The sequence below is a fragment of the Gossypium hirsutum genome, chromosome A08 (assembly GCF_007990345.1).
Source record: "Gossypium hirsutum isolate 1008001.06 chromosome A08, Gossypium_hirsutum_v2.1, whole genome shotgun sequence".
Lineage (NCBI taxonomy): Eukaryota > Viridiplantae > Streptophyta > Magnoliopsida > Malvales > Malvaceae > Gossypium > Gossypium hirsutum.
Genome location: NC_053431.1, coordinates 23,607,920 through 23,624,470, shown reverse-complemented (window position 1 = coordinate 23,624,470; position 16,551 = coordinate 23,607,920). Strand labels below are relative to the sequence as shown.

The following is a 16,551-nucleotide window of genomic DNA, read 5'->3' as shown; positions in this document are numbered from 1 at the left end:
CAATAGATGAAGAAGATGATGTTAAACCTTGTTGAACATTTTGCCGTGACATAGGTTGACTGTAACCAAGCGGTGCACTAGTGGCATTCTGTCTCACAACATTGTTGGAATCCTCACTCCTTGATTATTCCAACTAAAATTTGGATATTTCTTCCACCCTAGATTGTGGGTGTTGAAATAAGTGTTATTACTCCAATTGAAATTACTTATGTAATATACTGATGTTGGATTTGATGGGCATTTGTAAAAAATATAGTCTTCACTACAATATACATACGATAGCTCGACTGATTTCATTTCCTAAATTGCATTTGGTTTCTTCACCGTCTTGAGCATATTAGCTAAAAATGATACTTGAGCTGTTAATAAAGTGATTACGTCGAACTCCATGGTACCAGCAACTCTCTTGCCTGTCCCAACTTGAGTAGTAGGATATTGATAATCATTGTTAGCGATCTGCTCCATAATCTCATATGCTTCGTTATAGGATTTATCCAACAAAGTACAATTAGTAGAAGCATCAATTACCATCTTTTTATGTGCATTCAATCCATTATAAAATATTTCCATCTGAGTCCAGTGTTGGAATCCATGCATCAGACATTTCCAAAGTAATTCCTTAAATCTTTCCCAGGCATCGTACAATGTTTCATCCTCTAATTGCCGAAAAGATGTGATATCATTTTTCATTTTGACATTAATGTTTTATGGATTATACTGTAGCAAAAACCTTTGGCAAAGATCATTCCAAGATGACATTGTCCCCAATGGCAAAGCATCCAGCCATGCTCTGGCATGATCTCTTAAGGAGTACGGAAATAATTTAAGCCTTAAGGTGTCTTTAGGAACACCCTATTGTCTAAATAAATCATAAACTTCTGTGAAAAGTCTTAAATGAAGTATTGGATCTTTAGTAGACAATCGACTGAACTATCCTTTTGTTTGCAACATCTAAAACATCATTGGCTTCAACTCGAAATGTTGGGCTTGTATGTGCGGTCTAATGTAAACAGAAAAATATATAGGATTTTTCCTATGTCATTTATCAACTTTTTAATTAAAATTGTTGTTAAACCTAAGTAATTGTTTAATAAATTAATGAAATATGTGAAAATATGAGATTAGGACATAGAAATTATTAAAATGTGATTTTATGCTTTCTTATATAGTTATCATGCAATAAATGGCTTATTTTATATTAATTTGAATAAATTATATTTTGAAGACATAAAGTGGGCCATGCATGATTAAATTAAATAATAAAATATAAAATTATATTTAATAATTCATTTTAAAATATTTCATTAATAATTTGGGTTTTAAATTAACTAATTAAATTGAATAAATTTTATTCTTTGGCCATCTAAACTTGTTGATTTATTCTGGACAGGTCTAATAGCTTTACTGGATTACAAAACCGTCCAAATTGGGGACCAAGTCAACCCAAAATTCAGCTGCATATGGGTGTCCATAAACCAGTTTTTGGTTTAATTGCACAAGGTCCTTGAAGAGTTGAAGAAATTAGAGGTTTACCTGAAGATTTGCATTTGACCGAGTCTTAGTCCTGAGTTGTTATGGCACTCAAATTGACCAAAAATCAAGCAAAAATCACCTCAATTTCCTCCATTTATGGCCGGCCACCCATGGAAGATGCTTCAAAAAAATGAAAACTCCTATTTTTAGTAAACTATCACCCTCTCCTCCCCTATAAATAAGACGTCATTCTCACATTTCTACTCATCCCACATCACTTATCCCTCATCATTCATCATTCTCTCCTCTCTAAATTCTCTTAGCATTCTTCTTTTCTCCCCATGCCTATCATCATCTTTTCATAAAGATTTTAGCATTTGAGCCTCTTAAAGAACCTTTGGTCAGCCATCTTAGAGAGCCATCAGCAAAGGAGCGAAGCAAAGGAACGAAAGAGCCTCGTCAGTCAAAGTCTTGGGTGATAGCCACTCTGAATTGGGTTTAATCTTTGTTTTCTTTAATTTAATTTAAAGATGTTTGCTATATGTTCTTTGTTTTTGTTTACAACAATGCTAGCTTAATTTTATTTAAGCTAGGATGATTACTTTGATTAAATAATATTTATTAGATTCATGCTTATAATGTTTGTGCCTTAATCGATCATGTTTTCAATTAAAATCAAGTCTGTATTTCGTTCATACGTGATTGAAATGCACCTGAATTAGCTGAGCGATCCTAACCAGACGATGGCTAGTGGATGCATAATTGAAATATGCATGCTCATTTAGATCTTAGCCTAATTAAATTGTAGGTTGCATAACAACCCTAACCAGGCTCTGTTATCTGTATAGTTTTTAGATTTGTGTGATTAAACTGTTTCAAACTAACATGTCCCTGTTACCTGGCACGAATGCTAAGAAACCCTTGGTAAATAAGAATCTTTAATAGTAAATAAGGATATTTAAAATGCTTATTTACTAAGTAAAGGATTCCGAAAGGACCTAACATGGTTTCCAAACTCATGAAAGATCGAGTTGCCATGGAATGTTTTTCCGATTATTATTAAGCATGTTGATAATAAGTTAAGTTTAATTAAAGTAATTGTCCTGGTTTATTTATGTTATAATTGTTGCAAATTGTGTTTAATTTTGCCAAAATCTATTTCATTCATATAGTTTGCATACTTAGGTTAATTTGCATTAGGGATCATTGCATTTAGTCTAATATATTTTAATCATCACTTCTCAACTAAAATGTGTTTTTATTTATCATATTGTTAATATAATTTTACAAATTAAGTGACTTAGCACAAATACAATCCCTATGGAGATGATAACTCGATACTTACTTATTACTTGATAATGACTGTGTACACTTACACAAACCCCAGCGTTACATTTGACTATCCCTGAATTCAAATAATCCAGAATTGGAACAACATGCTCATGAATTGGCCTATCTTGGTCATCTATCACATGATGAATAAGAATATTAACATCCCGACCATTTGGATGTAATGGATCTTCCATACCAGGATCGTTCCTATTCCTAGACATATCTTGAAATTCTTGTCTCATTCTTCTTAAATTTCTCTCGATCTCTGGGTCAAAAGGATATTTTTCGTTAGCAAGAATGATTCTACTCATATATTGATTGAAAATCTAGAAAAAAAATTAAAGACAACTAAGTTAGATAAAACTAATGGAATTAGATAAGCAGTAACAAAACCAATTTTCACCAAATTGTCGATCCTCGATAATGGCACCAAAAACTTGTTGCGTGTAAATATGTGTGAGTGTGCAAGTATACACACCTAATCGAGTAATATAATGATAAGTAAGATCGTCTCCATAGGGATCAGATAAGATTAAGTTGGTTAAGTTGCTGTTATGAAGTATGTGAATTACACTAATGCAAAACAATGATAAAAATGCAATGGTAATCAAAGTAATGATGATGTGCATAATATGTAAACAAACAAATATTTAAGAATATGCTATGACAAAGATACCAAGACAAAAGTAAGAGGATCTATGCTGTTGAATGGAAAAGCTGGGATTACTAGGAATCTACCCTTATAAACCAATAATGCCTCGGCAAATTCTTAATCAACTTACTGCTCAGAACGAATTTAAAATAGTCTACTTCTTTTGAGAACAAGTCCTAAGGATACCTCATCTAAGGAAATATATGTTTATAGACCTCAGATGTGATTCCTAGTACTGTTACTCTTCACTCTGTACGAACGCTACTATATGTCTAGAGATTGCTATGGGCATTATGTCAAACACCCATTCGTATCAATCAATTGTGGTCTAACTAACCTAACCTTTTCAGAATTAGATCCTGTTTATAAACATAATGTGCATTCATCTATGTCTAGAGACTGCATGCAATTCGAAATAACAAATTGAATGACATAGTAAAATAGATCAGATCCAAGCATCCACATTAATGGAAAATTAAAGTATTATCTAATAATCCCAACTCGATGAGATTTAACTCATGGGTTGGTTAATCAAATCAAAATTCAAAATATCATTCAACATTTTCAACAATTAATTTTGCAAAGAAGAAATTTAAGAAACTAAAGGAAGAACTTCAAGAAGCTTTCGCTGATCCAGCCTCAACTTTGGTGGTGCAATGTATTGGAAAGACCAGGTTAACATCCTTCTTCTTCTCCCTCGTGTTTTGCTCTGATGCTTAGGTTTATTACTATCCTCATTTTTTTCCTCAATATCTTTCCCCCAAAGTAGACTCTCCAAAGAACCCCTATTTCCTTAGAATTATTTCCTTTCGTTTTATATTTTTTTCTCTGATAGGTCCCTCTATAACAACCCATTTTCAGTGAAATCAGAAAAATGGTTTCGGGACCACAAATATGAGCTGAAAAGAAAATTTATATTAATATAATTGCATGACCTGCATTGTGACAGGAATGTCATATGAAAATTCTGATAAGAAAATTTTATCGATTATGTGCTTAATTGTGGAAAGGACCAAATTGCATAGAATGCAAAAGTTGAATTCTAATAGCTAGAAGGATTGAATAGTTATGGAACTCAAAATTTGAGGTCCTTATATGATAATTAGACCATTAAAGAAAAGTTAGTAGATATTTTTGGTGATTCATCCATGGAAAAATTAGAAAAGGATAAGGACTAAATTGGAAATTAAAATAATTAAAGATGATAAATAATTAAATAGAAATATCGTCTTATTTTGTTATCATTTTCATCCCCAACTTCCATTAAAACCCTTGGAGAGAGAGAAGAAACTAATCAAGCTTAATTAGGTAAGTATTCTTGTCCTGTTTTTAGTAATTTTTATATTTTTGAGATCGAGATAGTAAAATCTATCTATTTTGGGGATTAATTTGAAAATTTATCAAAGTAGCAAAGTTTTTCCATGGATGAATATGTTGAAAATTTGAAATTTATGGTAGAAAATGAAAGGTTGTTGATAGATAAATAACTTTTACAAAGAGAATTTTGATGAAATAATGATATAGGGACTAAATTGAAAAGTGGTAAAACCCATGGAAAAGTTATGATTTTTGTGAAATTAAAGGGCTGTTATTGTAACATGTAAAATTCGGCTAGGCTTGGAATAAGGATTAAATTGCATGAATTTCATTTTCTAAGCCTAGGGACGAAATTGGAATTTATAGAAAGTTTAGGGGCAAAATGGTAATTTGCTAGGGTGTAAATTGAATCCAATTGAATATGAAATGGATTAAATTAATGATTAAATTCATTTATATAAATCTGGATAACTCAAACTTGAAGCTAGATCGAGGAAAAGAAAAAGTTTCGAATTAGTAGAATTTCTTGTACGGACAATTATTAAGGTAAGTTCGTGTAACCAAATTGTGTTTATTTATATGCTTGTATTGAATGTGTTATGTGATTGTATTAATTATAAATGTTTAAAGTATGAAATAAATTATATGCCCAATATAGCTTGAATAAATGTTAAGTTCCATTTGAATAATGAAATTCGATGGATATATGTAATTTCCCACATTGAATGTGATCCTGCATATGTTGTAAGCAGGATTTAGCTTGGACGAGTAATCCTGATAAAGCCCTCTTGAGCATCCTGAGAAATAGTTCTTGTGAGCATCTTGATCGGTAGTGATTTTGCTTGTGTTGCACACTACCGCAGCTCTGTGTGAACGTCCTGTTACATGACTCGATCAGTTGCATCCTATTACAAACGCAGCTCTACATGAGTGTCCTGATATAAGCTCTTATGGGCTTCCTGACATGGCTCATTTGAATTCCCTGTTACCTTATCCGGTGCTCACTGATATTAACTCTTCGGAGTTATATGTTAAGCTCTATGAGCTCCTTGAGTAAAAATCTTATGAGTTTCTTGATTAGCCCGGATAAGTGTCCTGTTACATGGCTCATTTGAGCAACCTGATATGTGGCTCGAGAGTGTGCTCCCTGATTAAGTGCCCGAATGGGTACCCTTGATTATGAGTTGACGGTTTGCGGTTTTGTACACCTTGTGTGTACTACCTGAGTATCCATCAAAATTTCAATGATTTAATGGACAAACTCCCGAAATGAGAAATTATGAGATTAAATTAATTTTACCTCGAATGCTCCCGAAATACTTGAAAGTTTGTAACATAATGAGCTCATCTGTACTTGTTGTATATGTGAATTATGTGACTTGTTTGAGTGTATATGATTAGGTTAATTTTCCAATTTTTTGGGAATCATGTTATTGTATGTTATTTGAATGAATGTAATTGGGTAAGTTTAATTCTTGTTATACTAGCTTACTAAGCACTAAATGATTACTAGGTTTTATTTTCTTTGTTTTATAGTGCTCAAAAGCTTGTAAAGGTTGGAGATTGGTCGGAGCAACTATCCTCTAGCTCGCCTTGGTATAAATAGTAAACTAATTTTGGTATAATGGCATGTATCAGCTAACTTGGCCATTGATTGCATGTAAATGGTTGCATGTAATCTAGCCATTGGAATGACTAGAGTGATATATTTTGGCATGTTTATATAAGATTATAAAATAATCAATATGTTTGGGAATGGTTAAATAGTAGATGATATATATTTAATGATGGGTAAATTTTGAATTAATGAAATTATGTAACACCCCTAACTCGTATCTGTCACCGAAATAGGGTTAAAAGGCATAACTAGACATATCGAAACATTTCACAAATATTTCATAATCATCACAATGTTAAAGACCCATATCAATACAAAGTCCCTTACATAGGTCAACGAGACCTTAAACATGCTTTAGAAAGGGGTTGGGACTAAACCGAGCTCATACAAAATTTTTCAAAACTTAAACATTTTTCAAAGTTATACAGGTCACACGCCCGTGTGAACAGGCCATGTGCCTCACACGGCATTAGACACGCCCGTGTGTCTAGGCCATGTCAAAACAGGGCATACATACTGACTTGTCCACACAGCCACAAGACACACCCGTGTGCCAAGCCGTGTGAAAATTAGGGAGGCTACTAACTTGGGTCACACGGCCAGTCACACGCCCGTGTATCTAGCCCGTGCTCAAAACTGATTTGGCCACACGGCCTAGCACACACCTGTGTGTGCGACTGTGTGGTCTTCCCAGGCTCATTTTGAAATGGCCATTAAGCAACACGGCTGAGACACATGCCCGTGTCCCTGCCCGTGTGGGCAAAAATAGGCCATTTACAAGGCCAAAATGCCATCCATTAAGGGTCGTCCCTACAAGCAACAAATAAGCATCAATTGTATACCAAATGCTCAACCATTTCACAACCAATACATATACCAATCATGTTATATAATTCCTAACCAAACTCATGCTTATTCACCATTCCAAATCAGATCAAATCATGAGCCAAAATCATGAGCCAAAATCATGCCAAAAAATATGATCCACAATCTTAATTTACTTCATTCAATATCATGCCAAAACTTACCAAACTCCAACATAAGCACTTACCACAAACTTACCAAAAATGACCAATTCACTTGGCCATTCAAGAACATATCATATTAGCATAATTACATCACATAATTCATACCAAAAACACATTCATATACACAACCAAAACCAAGCCAAATCACATGGCTAAATATATACATTACCAAACATATTCATATACTTCTAGCCTATACATGCCATACTTCAATATTTGCACTTTCAAAAGGTACTGAATTAGAGTCCGATAGTGTAGTGATAATCCTCAACGATTCTTGATACGTGATATTCGTGACAGTTTTTAAATATTTATAATGAATCGTTCTTGAAACTAACTATTATCACGATGAAGGCAAGTGTACCTATCGAATAGTAGTATAGCTTTAGTAAGACCGGATTGTCGAACCCAAAGGAACTAAAGTACTAGTAATGACTGTCTTTTTATTATCTAGCCTAAGAATAATAGGGTTTGCTTTAACTAACTAATTAACTAAAATATGAATTCACCAAAAATAGAATTGGGGAATTACTTTTGGAAAAACTCGATTGATTAAGACAATACCTAAGGAAAAATCCACCTAGACTTCACTTTTTATTTGACTCTAAATCGGACAATTTATTCATTTGATTTGATCCGTAGAAATCCCTAAGTTATATTATTATATCTCTCGAGACTAACAACGTCTAACCCTAGGTTGAATAATTGAAATCTCTTTCTAATTAACTCCCTAGGGTTGCATTAACTCGATCTATGGATTCCCTTATTAGGTTTCACCCTAATCCGGCAAAATCTTGTCACCCTATCTCTAGGCACGCAACCAACTCCGCTTAATTATAAAAAATGTACTCTTAGACAGGGTCTATTCCTCCTCTGAATAAGAGCTTAACTTGAATCAATATCCTGGAATATCAAAATAAGAATTAAGAATACATAATTAAGAACAAGTCAAATATTTATCATACAATTCAGATAATAATAACAAGATCTGTCTTAGATCTGTCTTAGGTTTCATTCCCTTTAGGTATTTAGGGGTTTTAGTTCATAACTAAAAATGTAAACATATTAGAAGAATAATAAATACAAAACATAAAGAAAAACCTAAAACTCCTAAATGGAAATTGAGGGGAGATCTTCAGTCTTGATGATGAATCTGACTTCTAAGATAGATCAATCGGCTTTCCTTGAGCAGTTCCCTACTTCCTTCCCTATGTCTCCCCTTTTCCTCTTCCTCTAGGGTGTGTTTATAGGCTTTAGAATGCCTAAGAACCCTCAAAATTGGCCTTCTCCAAATTGGACTAAACTTGGGCTCAGTAGGGACACGCACGCATGACAAGCCCGTGTGCGATTACTTCAGGCCGTGGTCAAGCCTGTTAAATAGGTAGGGGCATATGGTCCACTCGTGTGAGTCGTGCTTCGATTCTGCCAAATTGACACGGTCGTGTGGTATGCCCGTGTGATGAGGTCCAGGCCGTGTTAATTTCGTACGTTGGCCTATTTGTTCTGTTTTTGGCCCGTTTCTCATTCCTTTCACTCTCCTATGCTCACCTAAGTATAAAATATGAAATTAAGGCATTAGGAGCATCGAATTCACCAATTTTAAGGAAAAAACATCCATAAAATGTGCTAAGCATGGGATAGAAATATGTATAAATTACGGTTTATTAAATACCCCCACACTTAAGCATTTGCTTGTCCTCAAGCATAATCCTCAACTCATAATAAAAATAAATTCTTTTCAACTTATAATTTCTATCGATAATATCTCAAAATAATCCATAGGTAATCATACATTGAAAATTCAGTTGAAAGAACATCAAAGTTTCAAACATTCCAAGTTGAGCATTTTATCATGAAAACATAGGTGTCTCCCCTCATTTAAGTAATTACCTTTGATTCAAAATATCATAGAGTTTCACATCCTCATTAAAGATTCACTCAAATCACTTGAGGTGTTTAAGGACAATAAATGAAGCACTCAATAGTCAATAAATGAAGAGTCATTACTATAGGCTTGCATGAAAATCAAATCTCCACCATTATAAATTGAGATGAAACATCAATCAAAAGGTCTTTAGAGGGTTGTAACGTGGCTTTGGTTAGAGGGTGTGGTCACAAACTGAAAGAAAAAGGTTACAATCGAGATTGAGTTGAAAAATTGCCTAACTAGAAAAATGACTAGTCATCAATTACGTATAACAGAGCTTTTTTCTCAGAATATGGAATTTAACTTCTTTAGCTCAGAAGATCACTATTACAAATATGTATAAATGTATTTTTTTTATTTTTTTTCAGAACAAGTCAAATTACAAAATAGAATAAAACATAGCTAAGCAACTATTCCAACTCAAATCTCGACAAAAATAGGGATCAAATTAATTTAGGGGATTTCAACAATAATAAGTTATGGGTTAATATTGAGGGTAAATTAATGAATGAGTTGTTAGGCTCAAGGGGGTTCACTAAGGGTTAATTTTGAAGGTAGGCGTTTATGGAGTGAGTGGGTTAAACCTAAATGCCTTTATCATTTTGACATATCAAATCAAATGGTGTGGTTTTGACATGCATAATCAAGTAAGTTCTAGAATAACAATTCAATACTGACGCACACATAATGAAAGTGAGCATGAAAGAAATAATAGACGCTCTAAAGGCTCAAGATCTCACAAAAATTATGGCATTTTGATGTTTAAACTTGTGAATTCCAACTCAAGGTAATACCTAAACTTGGGAAAAACAACCTAAAATTTTTTAATTCTTCAAAAATCAACTTATCACGCTTGATTCCCTAATGTCTTAAAGTTTAAACAATCAATGTATAAATGCCTATGTTTTAATTCAAGATATATCAATAAACATTATAGACTAATTGGAATTCATTCTAATAATGATATGAGAAGATCACATGAGAATAAAACAAAATTTAGGGATTTTCTGATATAAAAGACCCCCCACACTTAAGATGTATATTGCCCTCAATGTACAAAGGTAGGTATATTGAAAAAGATAGATTTATAATCATAAGAGAGGAGAGAAGTAAAACTTCCTGAATGATGAATGAATTCCTCAAACAAGATTTTAGAGAGTAATCGGCGTGAAAGTGGATGAGGATACTCCGGTGGTGGTAGAGGTTCATTAGTCCATAAGTCCTGCACCAAAAGAATATTATATCTGGTGGTAGCTATGGTTGTGGTCGAGCAGGACATGGCAGTCGTGGAAAACCTTTCCCAGTGGAGTTTCAAGTTCTTGAGTAATAGTGAGCTTTGGAGCTCTTTATAACTGTGATAAAATCAGGAACTCTTTTAGGAAATATATAAGGAAGACTAAGTACTCAATATGAATTAGCCGAAATTATAAATTGTAAAATAATAATTATAGGTCCTAATAAAAATAAGGTGAAAGAAAAATAAAAAGTAGTCTTAACATAAAATAAAAGTAAAAACATAAAATAATAAATAAAATTTTTTAAACATCTTCGTCGCTAGATGGCTCTCGAGGTGGGGGTGGTGATGAGATGTGGAAGTGCTGACAAATCTGCTATAGAGTAGAATTAATGTTATCAAAATACTGAAAACACTGTTGCTTGAATCGGGTGAGGCATTCAGAGATGTCAGCATATGAAGCCGCCGCATGAACTGGACGAGAAGGTGGTGGTGGCTGAGATGGTGGGTCCTCGTGACGTGGAGGGGCATCATCAGTAATTTCCTCAGGGTCTCCCTCCTCGGCTGATTAGGCGAGGCGACACTGAGGAGGGTGGGTTCCTCGGCGCTTCTCGATAATCCTCATATGTAACATACTCGAGATGCCTTGTGGAGACATCTGGCCAATGAGAGTGAGGGAGAATGATTGGGCCACTGTGTTAAAGAGCCCGAAGTGTCGTGCTAGTCGAGTCACGTAGGGGCCAATGGAGATGACCCCCCTTCAATGCCGCTCCGTCTGGTGGCAAATGACGAGGGCAATAAAGTAGGCGAGATCGAAGACGTGTCCGTTCGCCATACTCCATAGAAAGTAGGTATCGTGAGTGTTGACGACGCCGGTGCTCTCTCGCCGGCCTGTCAATGTGTGGGCCAAGATGGCATGTAAGTACCTCAAGGATGGAGAGAGAGCCGATGCCTTAGAGTGGCTAGGATCGTAGGTGGCCGACCCAGGGACCAAGGCATCCCAGCACTTCGAGGGAGAGTAGTGGATGTGGTGGTGGAGAGTGTTGAGGTCGTTCTTATCCCTAAACTCCTTTGTATATAGACCCAAAGCAATACCGAACTCGGAAACACTCAACTGGCGAACTAAACCACCGAGACGGGACTGGACTATTCTAGGATCATCAAAGTTGGTCATGACGTCTTGAACATGGAATGTCGAGCAAAGTTCAAGTGTGAGCTCAAGGTACGTCGGTTCGATAATCGCAAAGAAAAGGTCCCATGGATCGGTTGTCAGGAGTGCTCGTATATCGTCAGCCAACTGGACTTGTTCAAGCGCGGTCCAGTCAATGCAGTGGCCCACACCTAAAGGTCGGGCTCGTAGAATATGGAATAATTCCTCCTGATTTCCTAGTGGAAATTAGAGGAAGGCGTGTCGAATTTCTGAAGTGGGGCCTGAAGAAGATGATGCCCCTTTCCATTTTTTCGAAGTGGGGGCGGCGATTCTCTTTCCACGTGAGCTTGACATGGTGTACCTACAAGAAAAATTATTATTCCGTTTTGATGATTGGATAAGGTAAAATGTAAACAAATTCAAAAAGGAAAATGTCATAAATAATTTCAGGCACAACTACTAATACTAACAGACCTAACCAAAGCAATAAATTTTATGGCCTAATGTCGTGGTATTAGTATGAAAATCAAAATGGCAAAGAGCTTGATGGAAATGTAAAAAGCATGAATATATCACAATGCATGGATTATAATGGCGAAGAATAATAAGCAGGTGAATATTCACTTAGAATACGTAAATGGGGCCTTAGAAATCATGAAGTAATAAAGAAAAATGTCACATGAAATAAATGGTAGCTAGTCTAACAATGGAACTTGAATGATGGCAAAATGAAAATAGTATGGGATAAATGAAGATTAACATGATAATTAGCATTAGAACTAAGTAAAATAAAAGAGAAAAGAGTAAACAAACGCTAAAAAGATGAGAATAGGCGTCAAAAATGGAGTTAGAGACAGCGCATGGGCGTGGCAGGGAGGCCGTGTGGACTTGTAGCGGCTAGGGTTAGGAATTTTTGGTGTGGGAGATGATGAATAGTGAAGGGTATTTATAGATTTTGGGATACACGACCTGGAAACATGCCCGTGTTCCACAAATTTTGCCCGTGTGATTCACTAATTTTGAATTTGGGTGCATCTGACAATTTCCCCATGCCCATGTACCTTGGGCGTGTTGGTCCACACGGTTTTGTCGTACGGCCGTGTCTGTCTTTGCTCGCTTCTCCCACGATAGTGTATGAAGGTCTACGCCCATGTTGTTTTGGCAGGTTCGCCCAAGGTTGCTAGGCACGGGCGTGTCACATGCCCATGTTAATTTGACAGGTTCGGCCACGGTTTCAATGCACAGGCGTGTCGCACGCTCGTGTTGTTTTGGCAGGTTCGCCCACGGCCATGTCACATGGCTGTGGCAATTTATCATAGCCCATGCTAGGGAAAATCTTTGTCCTGTTTCCACACAGTCCTAAGCACGCCCGTGTGCTTGGCCGTGTCTGTGTGGTAAACATGTATTCACGAGCCGGCTAGTATGTTAGATGTTAAAACTAAAATTTAAAGAAATTAATATTGTTAGTGCTCGGGTTGCCTCCCGAGAAATGCTTATTTATAGTCTAAGCTTGACTTACCTCCCCATTAAATGGTCATGGTGGTTCGAGGAGTTTATACTCCTCATTCCTGCTGTGAATTTCATCAAAATAAGGTTTTAGGCGGGTATTGTTTACCTTAAAAGTGCCGAACTTGGGATGACTTACCTCGACTGTACGAAATGGGAAAATGCTAAGTACCGTAAGAGGGATTTCTTCATTCAGTTTGGCAGTGACAATGTGAGGATCTGCGGCATCTAATAAAACTTTATCTCCAACCTTAAGTTGATTTGGAAAGGTATTGAGCTTGTTCTGGCGTAGTTTTGGTTTATCGTGTGTTCTCGATTTATGTTTCCACCATTCATCTAGCTCCTCGATTTGTAGCTCTCTTTCTTCATGAATAGGTCCTTTATTATTGCTTGAAAATGACTCATGTACTTCCTGCAAACTCATTTCCTGCAAAGTAGGTTGCACCATATTGTTAGTTTTAGTAGAATTGTTTAGACAATCACCTTTAATTTTCGATGTGTTGCCAAAATTGCAAGCTTGAAGGATGATTGTTTCGTCTCCCACACGAAGTGTGAGCTCACTTGTGCCAACATCAATAATCGTTCTAGCAGTTGCTAAAAAGGGCCTCCCTAAAATCAAAGGAGTGTTGCTATCCTCCTCTATATCTCGAACAACAAAGTCAACGGGCAATATAAATTTATTGATTTTAACTAGCACATCTTCAATAATACCCCAAGGAAATCTTATAGTTTTATCTGCTAATTGAATGCTCATCCTAGTCTGTTTGGGTTTCCCAAGATCTAGTTGTTTAAACATTTTGTAAGGCATGACGTTAATACTAGCCCCTAAATCAGCTATTGCATTATTAACGTCTAAACTACTAATTAAGAAAGGAATCATAAAACTCACTGGATCTTTTAGTTTGTTGGGTAGTTTATTTTATAGAATAGTTGAGCAAACTGCGTTTAGCTTCACATGTGAAGCCTCGTCCAACTTCTGCTTATTTGCTAAAAGCTCCTTTAAAAATTTCATTGCTTTGGCATCTGCAATAGAGCTTCAATAAACGGTAAGTTAATATGTAATTTTTTTAAGAGTTTAAGGAATTTACCAAATTGTTCGTCTAAGCGGTCTTTCCTTGTCGCATTGGGGTATGGCACACAAGGTTTATATTCTGTACTTACCGGCTTTCGGTCATTTTGGCCAACCTCATTCTTACCTTTGCTTACCACTGTTTCTTGCCTTGGTTCTGGTTCAGGTGTGACTAACCCTTCCTTATCTTGGCTAGTAATCGCGTTGAGTTGCTCCCTTGGGTTAGATTCTATGTTGTTTGGCAAGCTACCTTGTGGTCGTTTGAAAATTAACTTAGCGAGCTGTCCAATCTGAGTTTCGAGCCCCGAGATTGATGCTTGTTGATTTTTGAGTGCCGTCTCGATATTCTGAAAACGAGTTTCTAACATCGAGATGAATTTAGTTAGCAACTCCTTAAGGTTCGGCTTCTTTTATTGCTGGTAAGGTGGTTGTTGAAAACCCGGAGGATGTTTTGGCCTTTGATTTTTTTGACCACCCCACGAGAAATTGGGATGGTTCCTCCAACCTGCATTATAAGTGTTACTATATGGGTTATTTTGGGATCTAAAATTATTGTTACCCTTATATTGGACTTGTTCCTCCTCGATGCTAGGGTTGAAGGTTTGATATTCTGTGCATGCTCCTCCTCCATTCGAATCGCACCTCATCACTGGATGTACTTGAGTAGAACCACACAAACCGTCAATCTTTTTATTTAAGAGTTCTACTTGGTTAGATAGCATAGTAACCGCATCGAGGTTGAAAACACCGGCTACTTTCGTCGACTTTGTTCTCATAACTTGCCACTGATAGTTATTCAGTGACATCTCCTCAATAAATTCGTAAGCAGCCTCAGGTGTCTTATTATTGATAGTTCCTCCAGCGATTGCATCAATCATCTTCCAAGTTGAAGGATTCAGGCCATTATGGAACATTTGAACCTGTAGCCAAAGCGGTAACCCATGGTGAGGGCACTTTCTTAAAAGGTCCTTGTATCTCTCCCATGCATCGTAGAGTGTTTCTAAATCCATCTACACAAAAGAAGAGATATCATTACGTAATTTGGTTGTTTTAGCCGGTGAAAAATATTTTAATAAAAATTTTTCGGTCATTTGTTCCCAAGTAGTGATTGACCCTCATGGTAACGAGTTCAACCATTGTTTAGCCTTATTCTTTAACAAAAAAGGAAACAATCGAAGGCGAATGGCGTCATCAGAAACATCATTAATTTTAAAGGTATCGCAAAATTCTAGGAAATTTGCCAAGTGAGCGTTAGGATTCTCGTCCTGCAAACCATCAAACTGAACAAACTATTGTATCATTTGAATTGTGTTAGGTTTCAGTTCAAAATTATTTGCAGCAATAGTAGGTCTAACTATACTTGACTTAGTTCCTATTAAATTAGGTTTAGCATAATCATACATAGTGTGTGGAGCAGGATTTTGATTAACAACAATTGCAAGAGGTAGCAGATTTTCTTGGTTTTCAGCCATCTCATGGTTGTGGTTTGAATATCGTCCTCTTGCTCGTTCTCTGTGTATCTTAAGCTTCGCCTTATTTCTCTTTGGTTTCTGCGAACTGTGCAATCGATCTCACTGTCAAAAAGTAATGGTACTGATGGGTTTCTTTTAGTCATAAACCAGAAGAACCTACCACAAAAAGGGAAAAAGAAAGATTAGTAATAAAAATTAGAATACAATTTAAATTGAAGTAAAAGTAAATGGCTAAAGTAATAAAAATCGAGTGTTCCTAATATCTTAGTTTCCCGGCAACGGCACCAAAACTTGATACGTGATATTCGTGACAGGTTTTAAATATTTATAATGAATCATTCTTAAAACTAACTATTATCACGATGAAGGCAAGTGTACCTATCGAATAGTAGTATAGCTTTAGCAAGACTGGATTGTCGAACCCAAAGGAACTAAAAGTACTAGTAATGATTGTCTTTTTATTATCTAGCCTAAGAATAATGGGGTTTGTTTTAAATAACTAATTAACTAAACTAAGAATTCACAAAAAATAGAATTGGGGAATTACTTCTGGAAAAAATCGATTAATTAAGACAATACCTAAGGAAAAATCCACCTAGAATTCACTTATTATTTGACTCTGAATTGAACGATTTATTCATTGGACTTGATCCGTAGAAATCCCTAAGTTATATATTATTATCTCTCTTGACACTAACAACTTCTAATCCTAGGTTGAATAATTGAAATCTCTTTCAAATTAACTCCCTAGGGTTGCATTAACTCGATCTATG

General features: G+C 35.8%; 1 non-coding gene across 1 annotated transcript; it reads left to right on the top strand.

The window, feature by feature from the left end:
• The first annotated feature begins 15,242 nt into the window (after positions 1-15,242).
• Positions 15,243-15,349, top strand: LOC121205832 (small nucleolar RNA R71). Its single transcript, XR_005900905.1, has one exon. It is a non-coding gene; the product is annotated as a small nucleolar RNA R71 (small nucleolar RNA).
• Positions 15,350-16,551: the final 1,202 nt, after the last annotated feature.